This window comes from Cornus florida, unplaced genomic scaffold (genome assembly GCF_030987335.1).
Source record: "Cornus florida cultivar Cherokee Brave unplaced genomic scaffold, ASM3098733v1 CherokeeBrave_3.0.0_Hap2_Chr06, whole genome shotgun sequence".
Classification (NCBI taxonomy): Eukaryota; Viridiplantae; Streptophyta; class Magnoliopsida; order Cornales; family Cornaceae; genus Cornus; species Cornus florida.
In genome coordinates, this window is record NW_026775576.1 from 9,708,540 (window position 1) to 9,722,195 (window position 13,656).

Here is a 13,656-nt window from a genome sequence, read left to right on the forward strand (position 1 = left end):
TTTAAACCCCTAGGTTTCCCCTAGTGGACGAGTGAAGTCTCATGAGGGTTTCCAGAAATGATACCCACAAACATTGAGCTTTTTCTCACTAAAGAGGCACCAACATACAAAACAAGCATTAGGAGAAAACTACCTCAAGTATGTAATTTTTCAACCATTTTCAAGCAATCTCCCAAAATCTACTACAAGAAATTAGGGTATTAGGGACAGTCTTTTAGCACTAAAACCCATCCCTAAAGATCTTATTATTAGGGACAGGCAAATTTTACCGTCTCTAATACCAGGCTTTTAGGGATAGTTAACCTGATATGTCACCAAATCCCTAAAAACTGTCCATAAAAAAGTTTTTTTTGGCACAGTCTATTGAAGACCGTCCCCAATGCCCAAAAAAAAAAAGCGCCAAACTTTAGCGCTTCATTTTCTTTTGTTTGGCGCAAAAATGAAATAATATAAAATTATTTTATTTTATAACATAGGGAAGCCCATCACACTACGTCGTTTTTAATCTAAAAACAATTAGTATCATTTGCAAACCTCTTCCACCGTCACAACTCACAAAGCTCTTCAGTTCTTCACCTCTTATGTTCTTCTCAACGTCGGCCTACTCTACGACCTAATAGCAACCTTTGGAAGGTTTCTTCCGTTTCTAGCCAAGCCAACCTCCTAATCTCAGTAGAGCCAAGCAAAAGTTTATTCGTACTTTTCCTGTTTACCATTTTTCATGATCCTCACCCTAGTTTTTTCGAGGGTTATGAAATTGCAAAAGGGGGTAAACTACAAATCTAAAAAAGGCTTGTCGTCTGAGTCTGAATTGCTGTTGGAAATCATACAGGTTGTTTGAACTTTCTATCTTTTTGGTTCAAAGGACTCATCTGCTTCTTCATCTTCTAGGATTTTCGGCTCTATCTTTGCACCTTCGTCTCAGGTATTTCCTTTTTTTAACAATCTGTTGATTATTATTCCTCCTGAATTTTGGAATTTTCAAAAAAAAAAAAAAAAAAAAATTATGTTGTTTATTAGATTTTGGGTTGTCATTTCTGATTATTCAATGGAGCTGTTGTGTTTCTGTTGATAGGCTTCGTTTGGGATACAGTTTTTAGTGGTAAAGTGTTAGATGTGTAAAGAGAAATATTTTAGTACAAATTTTTGCGGTTTTTATCCCCATGATAGAAAGATGTGGGCTTATCATTTTTTGTGTATCAAAATTACATACTGATGATGATGAACCTGTTTTCAGTACCATATTACCATTTGATTCACACCCAACTTGATTAGTATATTCTTTGATGGTAATTTGCTGTGTTTACAGTTAGTGATTTTGATATATTACAGTTTTATATACCACTTTGATAAATGGATTTTGCTTTCATGTGCAATCTGAAAGTGGCATGAGATGATTATTAATTATGGTGGGAATGTGAACTTGTGAATGCTTGGTAAAGTGAATGTTGGCAATGGGTCCAACTCTCACATCAACATTGCTCAAGACCTCTAAATTGAAAGTGAAAAATGAGTGGTATTCTTGAGTTGAAGTGTATTTTGGATTTTTTTTTATTTATTTTTTTTATTTTGGATTTGCAATCAAATTGCTTGTGTTAATGTATATGCATTGTCAGGTTAACTCTACTTTAAACACTGCATAGGCTTACCTTTTTTGTTTAAAGTTCAGGGGATTTAGCTCTGGAGACTAATCAGTCATATATGTTATGTATTATAGTAGGTTGTGCTATCGATATACTTAATTTCCATTTTAGTACATGTTATCTGTATATCTACAGGTGTGTCTTTATTGTTATTATTATTATTATTATTAGTGTTTTAAATTAACTTCAATATGTATTACTTGTTGAACCTTGTCCTCTGCTCTGACAAAATGCACATTATTGACCATTTCAATCAGCTTAGTAGTTTTGAACCTCTCCTTCCAAACATGTTTATTTATTTTAGTTATATTGCAGAACATTCTCATCCAAGTGATGATTCCATTAATTCATGTTTAATATAGGATATTTTTTAGTGAAAAATTGATAATATATATATATATATATATATATATATATATATATATATATATATATGTTGGCTCAGCAAAATATTTGTGTTCCTTCCCACTATGTCCAGAAAATAGGGAATTATATACAAACAGAGTAGCCTAGAATGCTGGTGGTCCATAGACAAGTCTGCTAATTGCAAGTATCAAGCAAAATACAGCAGAGTGATGACATCTTGCCACGTATTTTCTTGTTTTTATTCTTATAACTAGGGTGTCCGGGGCAAAGCCCCGACTAATCCATTGGCGCGTGTGCCCTAAGGAATTGTTTGCACCCTGATACCTAATGATGCTTCACATATATTTTCTTGTTATCTGTTTTGATATCCTAACAATCTCAAACGATTAGTATCCTAATTAGAGGAATCCAGTCACATTGGCTTACTATATTATACTACAATATATATATATATATATATATATATATATATATATATATATATATATATATAGACCAATCTTCATGGTTGATCAAGTTAACCTTACGATGCTTTGGATTCAATTTCTGTGTTCAATCAAATATTGGTTCCTAGTTTCTTCTTCTTATTTAGTTGTATTTAATTGAAGGTGGTTTCTCAACATCCCTTCATATATTGTCAGCTTCACAATCTTAATCCCAATAATAAGAAACAGTGTTACGAGAAGTCTCACAGAGACTATTTTGCCTCTAACAGGGCTCAAACTCTCAACCTCTCATTTGGAGAGGAAAGATCGTCATAACTTAAGTACAACTGTTTGAATTTGAAAATAGTTTTTTTTTTTTTTTTTTAAACTAGAAATATTGGAAAGAGATACATATGTGAGTGGAAAGAACAGCATAATAAGAGTCACATAGAGGGGTTTCAGGAATGATGTTAACTTCCTCTACACACTACATTTTTATACATAAAAACCCTAATTATTAATTCAGTCACTCCCAACTTCTAGTGCCCTTCTTAATCAATGTAATGCCTATGCTTGTACCCTTTTGACTTTGTATCTCTCTCTCTCTAGTCAATCTCTAGTCAAAAAGAAGCAAGCATTGACTCTAGTCCCTTTTCTCTTAGGATTCTCTTCTTTTACTCAACTGTGTGTTTGTGTGTGTGAGAGAGAGAGTCTCTTTTTTCACTCTAAAGTTCGAGTTATGACTAATGAGGAGAGAATATCTCCTGCACAAAATCTTGTTCAGAACTGATAATTAGTGCCATTATATACTTATTGCAGGTCATATCCACTAGTTGTTCACCCAAGATTGAGTTTGATCAGAATTTTAGGAATGATATATTTCTTACTCCTCTTATTATGTTTTATTTTATTTGTTTATTTATCAATTTCTAGATTTTAATGCTCTATAAGTTTATATTACCTAGATAATTAGTTCTAATGCTCTTATTATGTTTTATTTTATTTGTTTACTTATCAATTTCTGGATTTTAATGCTCTTATTATGTTTTATTTTATTTGTTTATTTATCAATTTCTGGATTTTAATGCTCTATAAGTTAGTATTACCTAGATATTTAGTTCTAATGCTCTCCGTCATGGATCTATCGTGATTATGCATATTTTTTTGTTTTCCTTCTTGTGTACCTCCTGTTTATATGGGTCGTACCCTTGTTTTGGCGCCTTTTAATGATATTTTACGACTTCCCCCCTACCTACCAAAAAAAGAGAGAGCCTATGCATCAAGTACATATATTTTGTTTTGCAGATATTTTTTTTAAAGGACCATTTTTCTTTACCAGTAATTGGCCCTGCATGGGTTTTTTTTAATTTATCCGGAAACAACCTCATCACTTTGTTCTCTCATTTACCAAAATTTGTTAGATAAATGAAAATTCTTTCTCCACAAAGGGAGTGGAATGAAAATTAAATTTGATTATACAATTTTTGAAAATATAATTCACTGGAGGCTGGGGATTGATGGATGAAACAATTCTGAAAACGCTGTTCATTACACATTTTATTCATTTGTGACTTTTTTAAATGTGTCAAATATGTGTGCATGAGCTGGTTATCACTACAAGAAATTAGGCTATTCCACCATCACAACTCACAAAGCTCGATCTTCAGTCCTTCACCTTTTCTGTTCTTCTCAATGGTGCCCTGCTCTATGACCTAATAGCAACCTTTGGAAGGTTTTTTCCATTTCCAGCCAAGCCAACCTCCTAATCTCAGTAGAGGCAAGCAAAATTTCTTTCGTACTTTTCCTGTTTGCCATTTTTCATGATCCTCACCCTAGCTTTTTCTAGGGTTTCAAAATTACAAAAGGCCTATTGAAGGGGTAAATTACAAATCTGGAAAAGGCTTGTAATCTCCAAACAAACATGCTCAAAAGATTGAAACAGGGAATAAAGCAAGTTATAACTATCTCAGATCACAAGTAGGCTTGAAATATCTTAAACCCTAGTCTTCAGTCAAATCACCTAAAACTTGAGTTAATTTTGGTTCTTACAGCTTCACATACTCACAGTGCACTAACTCAATTAGATACTTTAGTTCTTTCAACAAGAGACACAGTTGTAGTCCGCAATAAATGCTAGGACAGAACTGACATCAGTTTTACACTTGAATTCTGCAATAGTGAGAATAAGCAGGTCAATCTACAATGCAGGTGAAAGTAGGCCTTGATTCAAGTTCCCATAACACTAAATAAATGAAACTTGTTGAGAATAATACTCTTCAGTGTATAACAAGTTTACTTCGAATTGCAGCTCAAAATAAGTCACAGCACAGTTTCAGCTAAAACTTTGTTCTTAGGGACTAAATCGTAATTTTACTTCCTTACAGCCTTGAACTTGATTCCAAACACCTCAATCTAGTTATATATATATGCTCAGAAGGTAATGATAGCAAAGCTAGAAATATGAATCAACTAGAATGAGTTTAAAACTTTCTGTGGGCTATTTTATTCAATAAGGCTGTTTTATTTGATTTGAGAGTTCAAAACCAAATACACTCAAGTTTCAGTCTTGATCTTTGTCAACAGAGCTCTATAATGATTAAATATACTTGTTCAAAGCATAAACTCAACACATACAAGAAGTAATCAACATAAAACAATCCATTAGAGGCTATGCACTAGAAAAATAGGCTAAAACTGAGATATGAGTACTCATATTGTTTTTCTGTGCAAAATTAGGCATATACATGAGTTCTGCAGATGTAAATAAATGTACCAAGCTTGCTTCAACCATCACACAACACCTGGAACCTCTACAACCAATTTTGACCCTTCAATCCAGCCTCAACATCAACATAAATGCATCAGAAATTTTGCTTCATAGGTTCAGAAATTCTTCAGTGGATTAGTGCACTCTCATAGTGATTTCAGAGATTAAATTAACTCAGAACTGCAATTAATCTCTCTAAAAGTGACTTATATTTTCAGCTCTCGAGCCTCACACTCAATGCAGCTCAATATATAAAAAGAGGCTCAATATTTGCACACATAGGTGCAGCTCTATAACAGTATATTTATACACTGAATTTGCTGCCCTAGTGTGAATAAGAATATTCCCTATTTAACCAATCATAGATAGGAATATATACAGAAATTATATACCATGAATGGACCAAATAATCCCTGTACAACCCTAGCTTGTGTCACACCAACCACTTTTTCTGCAGCCCTCGCAGGTGAATGAACAATGCTGAAATATAAAACAAAGAATTGTATTTCTGTGCATATTTTTCTCTCACCAGGACCACTGTGCACGTAGCACATTGTTGTGAACCCTTTAACAGCCTTGAGATATCAATGAAGTACCAGAATTGCCCTTGGAATGATACACTTTGTGTATATAAGCTAAATGATGATATGCAGCAAATTTTTTTGAAGCAAAGATACAATACACCTTCAGAAAATGTTTCTAATCATACACTGCAGATTAGATTGATCAAAATACCTCTAAGGATGCGGCTGAGATTACATAATTGCCCTTCACTGATGACACTTGTCACTTAAACCAGATGATACTTGCTGCAGCCCTTGAAAGTGACCAGATGATGCTTACGGCAGCCCTTGAATTTGTGATTCTACCTTTAATATAATATCTGTAGTGCAATGTAGTATCAAAGACAAGTGTAGCAATATTGCTCCCATGTATAGAAAGACTAATATGCCCGTGTTAAGACTTGTATTCAGGAACAAACCTTAAGATAGGTGATACCATTTAGCCTCAAGATTAGTATTTGTCATTCAAAGAGAAAACCACATCAACAGAATTCCACAGGAAAATATACAATATTCTATTTAATTTAGCGATATTACTTGGTTAGGAAAGCATTTTTCTATCTTCCTTCTTGTGTACCTCCTGTTTATATGTGTTGTACCCTTGTTTTGGCGCCTTTTAATGATATTTTACCACTTCCCCCCTCCCTACCAAAAAAAGAGAGCCTATGGATCAAGTACATATATTTTGTTTTGCAGATATTTTTTTTAATGGACCATTTTTCTTTACCAGTAATAGGCCATGCATATATTCTCACTACTCCCCCACTACAGCTGTGATCGTCTTCTCATCCTAGCTAACTTGTTTGTTCTTACATAAACACAACATATCTTATATTTTTAATATATTGAATGTTTGAACTTATTAAAAGTTTATAAGTTTATAATTTAAAATTGTGGCAACTACAATAATTTCATTTACATTTAAGTTTGGAAAGTGCAGTAATAGAAATGAAAGAATCAGTTAATTCTGTTTAGATCAATAATAATACTACATTCTGTTTAGTTCAATAACCTTTGTTTGTTTGCAAAGGTTTGAGTTGGGTTTTAGAGAAACCGAAGAGAGGATCCCTTTACTGAAAAATAAAGAAGGGGCTTCAAATCAAAGTTAATAGACATTATTCTTTGCTAGCTACTTCTCAACGCATTACAATGACCTTGCTTTCACTTTTATTTAATGGATTTCTTTGTTGTTTTTCCTTATAATATGATTGATTTTCATTCTTAAAGAGTTATGATATATTCAACATAGGCATAAAATGACTTGTTTATAATTGATATTATAACATTTTTTTTTTTTTAATGTAAAATAGCAGTTACATGGATAAGTCTTGGATTCATCATCACATTAGGGGTAATCGAATCTATTTTGATGGCATAGAAAACTTCATTAAGGTGGCTAGTCATCATGCACAGACAGGTGGTATTACCCGATGTCCATGTCGTCGTTGCAAAAATAAGGAATATCTTGAAATTAAACAGGTTAAGCAACATCTCTTGAGTAATGGGATGGACAAGGGGTATACCTATTGGATATATCACGGGGAGGTTCCTCAAACTAGCAATAATGTTAATATTGGTGCTAATGTTAGTGGGGAAAGTGCCCATAATGAAGATAGAAATGTAGATAATGTATTTGAGTTGTTGGATAACGTACAAATGGGAAACTTCAATAATGCACAACAACAAGAAGATTTGCCTGATGTTGATGTGGGAGGAGGAAAATTTTCTAGATTGTTAAATGATGCACAATGTGAATTGTGGCCAGGTTGTCAAAAATTCTTGAAGTTGTCAGCGATATTAAAGTTATTCCATGTGAAGGTTATGGGTCGAATGAGCAACAAAAAATTTGACATGATGCTTATGGCATTTAAAGAGATGCTTCCTAACAACAATGTGTTACCAAAGTCTCATTACGAGACTAAAAGCTTGTTGCGAGATTTGGGTCTCGGATATGAGTATATCCATGCATGTAAACATGATTGTGTTCTATTTTGGAAAGAGAATGCAGGTAAGGAAAATTGTCCACAATGTGGTGAGTCGAGGTATAAACCTCACAAAGGTAAGGGTAAGAAAGTCCCTCAAAAAGTTCTTCGGTACTTCCCTTTGAAATCAAGACTTCAACGGTTGTTTATGTCGAAGGATACAGCCTTAGATATGCGGTGGCATAAGGAGAAGCGTGTGAAGGAGACAAATGAGTTAAGACATCCGGCTGATTCAAAAGCTTGGGAGGATTTTGATAATAAGCATAGTTAGTTTGCTGCTGATCCTCGTAATGTTCGTGTTGGATTAGCAACTGATGGGTTCAATCCATTTGGTAGCATGAGCAATTCCTTTAGTATGTGACCTGTGATGATTATGCCTTATAATTTGCCCCCTTGGATATGTATGAAGGAACCATATGTGTTCATGTTGTTGCTTATTCCTAGTCTAACCTTGCCTGGTAATGATATTGATGTGTATATGCGACCTTTGGTTGAAGAGTTAAAAGAATTGTGGAGGGATGGTGTGATGACGTATGATGCCTACAGTAAATGTAACTTTAAAATGCATGCGGCAATGATTTGGACCATTACTGACTTTCCTGCCTATGCGATGGCTTCTAGATGGATGAAGAAGGGTTATCTAGCATGTCCAAATTGTAACGAAGAAACATGTTCTTGTTATTTGAAACACGGACGAAAGATATGTTATTTGGGAAGTCGTATGTTTTTGTCATTAGATCACATTTTTAGGAAGTGGTATAAGCAGTTTAATGGTGAGAAGCAAGATAAAGGGCCACCAAAACAGTTGATAGGTGATGATATTCTGGAACAACTTAACCACATACTCGAGGTTAGTTTCAGAAAGGGACCAAGTAACAAGAAGCAAACTCGTGAACAATTTGAACTTAACTGGACAAAGAAGAGTATTTTCTTTGAACTACCTTATTGGCAGACCTTTTTGTTGCGGCACAACCTAGATGTTATGCATATAGAGAAAAACATATGCGATAATGTGTTGGGGACATTATTAGATATTGAAGGAAAAACGAAGGATACATTCAAAAGTCGGTTGGATTTAGAAGCAATGAAGATTAGAAAAGAACTACATCTCAAGCGTAATGGTGAAAAATTTGAGATGCCACGAGTGCGCAACACATTGTCAAAGAATGATAAAAAGCAATTGTGTGAATGGCTAAAATCAGTTAAGTTCCCAGATGGCTATACCTCAAACATAAGTCAGTGTGTGAATGTTGATAACTGCAAGATATCTGGATTGAAAAGTCATGATTCACATGTTCTGTTACAGCGCCTCCTCCCCATAGCTATACAAGGATTTTTAGATTCGGATATTTGTAATGCAATCGCAGAGCTTGGTTTATTCTTTAAGGAATTGTGTTGTCGAACTGTTAAATTGGATGTCTTAGAGGCAATGGAAAGGGACATTGCTATTATACTATGCAAGTTGGAGATGATATTTCCTCCGTCATTTTTTGACATTATGGTGCACTTGGCTCTGCATTTGCCGCATGAAGCCATTATTGCTGGCCCCGCACAATATCGGTGGATATACCCCATTGAAAGGTACTGTAATTTTTTTAATACACAAACATTATTTTTATGACAAATTCTAATGGTCTGATAGATTTAAATATTTGTGATAATTTTAATGGTTATGTAGATTTTTGCATACCCTTAAACTGTACGTGCGTAACAAAGCACGTCCTGAAAGGTCCATTGCTGAAGCTTACTTAGACAATGAATGCTTGACATTTTGTTCAAAATTTCTCAGAGGGATTGAGACACGGTTCAATCGAGAAGAAAGAAATAGTGAGGGGGATTGCAACAATAATTGGACCACTATTTCAGATCTAAAGCAAGTAGTTCAACCCCTAGAGGCACAAAGTTTGGAGATATTGTCCCCTGAGGATATGGAGATGGCCCGATTGTACATATTACAAAATTCTGAAGTAGTTAAGTCATACGAAGAATAAGTAACTTATTACATGTCATATCTTGTCAGCTTATGTGAATATATAGTTTATTGCTTAATATATGTACACAATTTTATCTTAACACCATCTAATTGTTTAGAAAACATAAGGTGAAACTTGAGAGACAAGATCCGTGAAATGTTCCTCAAAGACATGCAAAATAATTTTCTAGATGGTTCGAAACACAAGTAAGTCCATCATGTATATATTGGACTTAATTAATCAAATTCTTTTATTTAATGAAAATGATGTGTTATCATTTATTTAACACTACAATTTTTTCAATAGATCTTGAAAATGCGTCATCATCAAAAGGAAACAACTTGTGATGATCTGTATTCGCTAGCGTGTGGACCTGGATCTCTAGTAAGTCGATATTCTACTTGTATTGTAGATGGGATTAGATTCCATACTAAGGAAAGGGAACAAAATCGACGAACACAGAATTGTGGTGTGTTAGTGAAAGAAGAATGCGAAGATTACTATGGTAAACTAACAGATATCATTGAGTTACGATATCCACTGGGTAGACAAATCTTCCTTTTCAAATATGAATGGTTTGATGTTAGGATTGGTATGCATAAAGATACCTATTTAAGAGCATAAATGTAGCCAGTAGAGCTTACAAAAATGAGCCATTTGCGTTAGCAAATCAAGCAAAACAATGCTTCTACGTCAAAGACAACAAATTTCAAGGGACATGGGAGGTAGTTCAAGATATAACAAATAGAAGTTCATTTGATGTACCTGAAAAAGAGGGCGAAGCAGTAGTAGAGGATGAAATGCTTAACACTACAGCATACCAAGAGAACGAACCAAGCATCGTGGATAGGATTGCTGAAGTGGACTTGGACATGGATCCACTCTATTTGATCAAGGACGATTTAGAGGGTGAAACCCTTGATGCTGAAATGATTGAAAAATGTAGTGGTGAAAGAGCAATTAATGACGACTTTTGGGTTGACGAGGATGATGATGGAGATGACATTCAATATAGTTCAGATGAGGAACCAGAATTATTGTCCGACGATGATACTGATTTAGATGACATATGAAGCTTTGTATTGTTGAGCATGTGCCGTATTTTTTTGGAATCATGATTAATACATTATGTGAACTTTATCTTGAATTGAGTTCCTTCTCTTTTTCAATATATTTACCTTTTACTATCTGTTGAGTGTTGGAAATTAATTAGCCTTGTTTGGTTATGTGCTTCATTACTATTCTGATTTATTTAAACTAATCTTAGATCACTTGATTTATTTTCTGTTTATGTTCTGAAGTAGCGAATATCAAATGATGACTCATAATGTATTCTGCATATGCTTGTTTATTTTTATTTAATATTACTTGATTCTTCATATCAGCTTGCAAACAGAATTATGGACACTTCTGAGGCACCAATGCGTAGAATATTAAGGTCCAGCGTGGCTCAAACTCGAACTGAGACACCATTTATAAGTTTAGCTGCCACACAACCGAGGGGAGAAGCTGATGGTAGTAATTCAATAAGTCAACAGCCTATTATGGAAGGTGTTGGTAATACTTTGCAGACGAGGCCACAACTAAGTAGAGGTGATAATTATGCTTCATCATTAATTTAACTACAAGCATTTTTGTAGAATGACTATGTTTTAGTTAAGTTGATAATTTATTTTTCAGGCCCAGTACGAAAAGGGCATGGAAAAGTAAAGAATATAGCCCTACACAAAGCTAAGGAACTCTATGGAAAGGATGTTCCAATTCCGGTAGAGTTTGGGACGGGTTATATTAAACCCGTTGGCAAAATCACAATTTATGAACGGCTGAGGTTGGCATCCATGAGAGAGATAAAGAAGCGCTATTGAAATATAAAACGTGGAGGGAAATTCCAGATTATGAGAGACAGGTCTGCTATGACCATTTTAAGGTAACGAGTTCTTTTATTTTCTATATCACAAGGGGAATACTATACCATTTTTATTACCTGTTTTGTTGACATATTATTTATTTTTCATATTTTTAGTGCTATTTGTTGTGTGAATTATTGGGCTCTTTTTAACTTAAATTAAATATTCATTATAAAGGTGACCTTTGGAGTGGATGCACATGACAATGAAACTGATTTCAAGCGAGTAACTACGGAAATATCGGAACGTTTGAGGAAATATAGATATTGTGACGACCCTGGTTTTTAGGCCAGCGTGTCCTGTGATGAACCGTAAGGATGATCCGATAACGGATCCGAATGCGGAAGCAAAAACAGAAAACAAGACTCTAAGAAGACAAAGTGACCTTCCATAAGGTCGTGAAACTCAACAAGAACTAAAACGGAAGCAAAAAATCGAAAATATGACAAATAAGCCCCCAAGGGCAAAATAGTCATTTCTGAAAACTGTAGATTCGGGTGCCACCAAGCACACCGCTGGAAGGAAAATGAAAAAATAATCAAGATGGACTCAAGAATCGCATGATTTGGAGTCCGGACGAAGGAGAAACGGCATGACGAAGAAAAACGAGCACTTAAGGCAAAAAGGGTAAACTGGTAATTATCCAGGAAAAACTGGGTGCAACCGAGCACACCGTTGGAAAGACAACAAAAAATTAGTCAAGTTCAAAAAAAATTTCACTTGAATCGGAGTCCGGACGAAGGAGAAACGCCCAAAAGAAGAATTTACGTCGCGGCGGCCCGACGAGGGGCCATGGCGCACACGGCGCCCATGCGCGAGCCCACCGGCGTGCATGCCGGCGCCCAAAGACATGGCTCGTGGCAGCCCTTGGCTGCTGCTACATTTTTTTTTGATCTGCCCAGAACTGAGGCTTGAACGGAGGTCAAAACGAGTTTTTCTGAAAAAACACGAAGAAGAAACCCACCCTAAAATCGAGTTTTCTACCCGACAACGGGAATGGAATCGAAAAAAACTCACCGTGAAATCCCGAAAATGCCCCTAGATCAGAACTGAACAAGAGGGTCATAAAGCTGCTAAATGAAAACTAGAAGCTGAAACTTCACGAGGGATTTCCGGTACCAAGACGACATTTTCTGGAAAAACATGAAGAAGAAACCTCCCCTAAAATCATGTTTTCTATTCAACCATGTCAAAAGAAGAAAACAAAACTGATGCGAAAGGTCCATAATGCCCCTAGATCAGAATATGCAAAAAAAATGCGAATTGAATTCACAAGAGGCTCAAAACACAAACGATGAGGTTTTGCCCGGAAACGACTATACACGCAAACGTAACTTACCTATTTAGATGCTCTACAATGGTCCATGGCTTAAAAATATAGCCGATGCAAAATCCGACCCCCCAATGGGCAAAAAGGCAAAAATGGAACTTGGAATGAAAACTCGAAATCCAAAAATACAAAACGGGATCAAATGACCATTTGGCCCTTGGCCACACTTCAAAAATGATTAATAAGACCCTATGAAAGAATGAAAATGGAATTCCCACACCCGATGCAACCATGGTGATGCAATGACTTGCGATTTTTCAAGATTTTCACAATATTTCATGAAGTTAAAAAGTTGTCAATTCACATGAAAGAGTCTCAGAAACCAATTCTGAGCACTCAAGATGACACTAAGCGACACGAAACAGAGCTCAGAAAAGAAAATTAAACGAAAAAAATTCATTCGTAAAATTTCAAGAAAAAGGAAAGGGAGGCAAATGACCGGGTCGTTACAACCTACCCTCCCTTAAAGGAATTTCGTCCCCGAAATGTGACGACCCTGGTTTTTAGGCCAGCGTGTCCTGTGATGAACCGTAAGGATGATCCGATAACGGATCCGAATGCGGAAGCGAAAACAGAAAACAAGACTCTAAGAAGTCAAAGTGACCTTCCATTAGGTCGTGGAACTCAACAAGAACTGATGCGGAAGCAAAAGATCGAAAATATGCGAAATAAGCCCCCAGGGGCAAAATAGTCATTTCTA

At 35.4% G+C, this 13,656-nt stretch overlaps 1 long non-coding RNA gene across 2 annotated transcripts; it reads left to right on the forward strand.

Moving 5' to 3' along the window:
• Nucleotides 1-532: 532 nt before the first annotated feature.
• Nucleotides 533-12,035, forward strand: LOC132314792 (uncharacterized). Of its 2 annotated transcripts, XR_009483503.1 has the most exons (4): nucleotides 533-925; nucleotides 11,105-11,312; nucleotides 11,400-11,646; nucleotides 11,804-12,035. It is a non-coding gene; the product is annotated as an uncharacterized LOC132314792 (long non-coding RNA). The 2 variants fall into 2 exon arrangements; XR_009483502.1 differs by lacking the exon at nucleotides 11,804-12,035 and having other exon boundaries at nucleotides 11,400-11,789.
• Nucleotides 12,036-13,656: the final 1,621 nt, after the last annotated feature.